At 42.2% G+C, this 2,602-nt stretch overlaps 1 non-coding gene across 1 annotated transcript; it reads left to right on the top strand.

The window, feature by feature from the left end:
• The first annotated feature begins 1,357 nt into the window (after positions 1-1,357).
• LOC137917436 (U1 spliceosomal RNA) lies at positions 1,358-1,514 on the top strand. Its single transcript, XR_011106651.1, has one exon. It is a non-coding gene; the product is annotated as a U1 spliceosomal RNA (small nuclear RNA).
• The last annotated feature ends 1,088 nt before the right edge of the window (positions 1,515-2,602 follow it).

Here is a 2,602-nt window from a genome sequence, read left to right on the forward strand (position 1 = left end):
TAGGTCTAAGAGTGAGATGCTCTATCTCAATTGGCATGAAGAAAAATTTGCATTAGGACTTGTCATAAAGAGAGAACGATTGAAAGTCTTGGGAATACAGATCGGAAAGGATATGGAAAACCTAAATTGGGAAAATAGACTTCCAGCTATAAAAGGGAAACTCTTACAGTGGGAAGACAGAGACCTTAGCTTTACGGGAAAGGTTCTTGTTGTTAAGTCAGAGATTCTGGCCTCCCTGACTTTTCTGGCAGCAAACTTGCCAGTTCCTAGGTCCTTCCTCACAGCCTTGACAAGGACTATGTTTCAATTTATATGGAGTTCTCACCAAGAGCATGTTAAAAGAGATATTATGTACAAGCCCTTGGATAAAGGTGGAAAAGCAGTTCCAGAACTTGGCATGAAATTGGAAGCCTTGTTTTTAACGCCAATATTAAATGCGGTCTTAAGTGATAAGAACACCAGTCTCTGGACATACTTTGCAAAATTTTGGGTTGGCCAAAACATTTTGTCCAGAGTGGGTGGAAGACTCCCTCTTAGTACTCCACATGCTGAAACAAGGCCGGCACTATATGATAAGGCTATTACTATTCTAAAACGAGCCAATCTTGGAAAGTGTTCAAAAGAATTTGCAAAGAGAGAAGTTATTGAAGAGAGTTTGTCAGCCCGGACATTACGCTTAACACCTGTGCAAACTTTAACAACAACAAAATGTATTCAAGTGTGGAAAAATGTAAACTCCCCCTTTCTTTTGAACACACATAAGGATCTGGCCTGGAAGGCGGTGCATGATCGTATGCCAACACGAGCCTTTCTTAAGAAAAGACGATGTTCTAGGTCTGCCAAATGTCCAAGGTTGAACTGTTTTAATGACGAGAATGTGAGCCACATGTTTTGGTACTGCTCCTTTGCCCGGAAAGTGTGGACAATCCTGAAGCTGTGGTTATCGGAGCTCTATAGAGAACCAAATGAAAAAGATATTTTATATGGTGACTTTGACCCAGGCGATTGTGAAAAATGTGAAAGATGGTGGGCTGTCATTAATTGTATCAAAGAAGGGATGTGGAAGGGTAGAAATTTACTAGTATTCAAGAAATTTTATTTACCCCCAGAATCAGTTGTAAAAGCAGGACTTTCAACTGTTAATGATTATATTCTTAGAGATAAGGCAAAGTTTGATGCTGCAGAACTAAGAAAGTTGTGGAAATTGGGGACTGTTTTAATGAGCAAGCTAGTGTTGACACGGTGAGCTCAATGACGTTTAAAAATGTATTTTTTTTTTACTTGTTGATGAAAATGTGATTAATATTATGCAAATGTGATATTGTACTTTGAAGATGTCCTGTGGTTTGTTTGCCCGATAATTAATAAAGCCCCTAAAAAGTGAAAAGTGGTTTGCCCAGGACGAGGCTACGCCATTGCACTGCGGCTGCGCTGACTTCTGCGAATTCCCCACATGTGGGAATCTCGACTGCATAATTTCTGGTAGTGGGGGACTGCGTTCGCGCTCTCCCCTGATCCATTTGTTGAAGGAAAATTGCAATCGGGTTACATGTAGGACAGATCCCTGCCCTCCGTGCGGGGCTGAGTTCACTCGGTGGATTTCCACTGTCCTCGTGAGAGAAAAGGCGTGCTGAGTCACCTGAGAAGCAGGGGTGGGGAGTGTCTGACAACTGCACGGTCTTGGTGTTGGTGAAAGGAAGTGTGTCCAGATGCTGGTGATTGGACAGCACATTTGGACTTTTAACTTTTGAGTGATTGCTGAGATTATTTCCCCCTCTCTGTAGTAGAGAGGTCATCCTGGGTGGAGACTTTAATTGCCTATTGGACAAGAAGGACAGACTAACTAACACAACAGTGAGGTTGGACTCCAGTTCCGAAGCCTTAAGAAGTCTGGTGCAAGATTTTAAATTGGTAGACACCTTTCGCACAATAAACCCCCATGTACCTGGGTACACTTGGACCAATGGGAAAACTCACTCAAGATTAGACTTTTTATTCATATCAAAGAGGCTGCTGGTTGCTGATGCCTCAGTGATGCCGGTATTCTTCTCCGATCATGCAAAACTTGACTGTTCTCTGGGGTTTAAGAGCAGATTGAACAAGGGTAAAGGCTTATGGAAGCTGAATGTATCCTTGCTGCAAGACCCGGGGGTGATCAATAGATTCAGGGACAAATTTCACATGTGGTCCTCTCTGCAGTTTGCCTTTGATTCAGTTGGAGAATGGTGGGATGAAGTGAAAGTGAGAACCAAGAGCTTCTTCGTCAATGAAGGGAGGAAGGCAGCCAAGAAAAGGCGCTTTGTACTTAAGAAACAGCAGGCAAAGTTACAGCGACTTTATACCATGTCGCAACTTGGTTTTGATGTTGTGGAAGCTATAATAGAGCTAAAGAGAGAGATGTTACACCTAGCTTCAGAGGCCAGCCGTGGTTTATTAACACGCAGCAGGATTAATCACATGGAGGTTAATGAGAAATGCTCACGGTATTTTTTTAGGAAATTAGCTCGACCTAGAAATACAATTGAAGCTTTAAATGATAAAGATGGTAGAATGCAAACTGATATAAAGGATATGCTGAGCTGTGTGCATACCTTCTACCAAG

This window comes from Brachionichthys hirsutus, unplaced genomic scaffold (genome assembly GCF_040956055.1).
Source record: "Brachionichthys hirsutus isolate HB-005 unplaced genomic scaffold, CSIRO-AGI_Bhir_v1 contig_1313, whole genome shotgun sequence".
Lineage (NCBI taxonomy): Eukaryota > Metazoa > Chordata > Actinopteri > Lophiiformes > Brachionichthyidae > Brachionichthys > Brachionichthys hirsutus.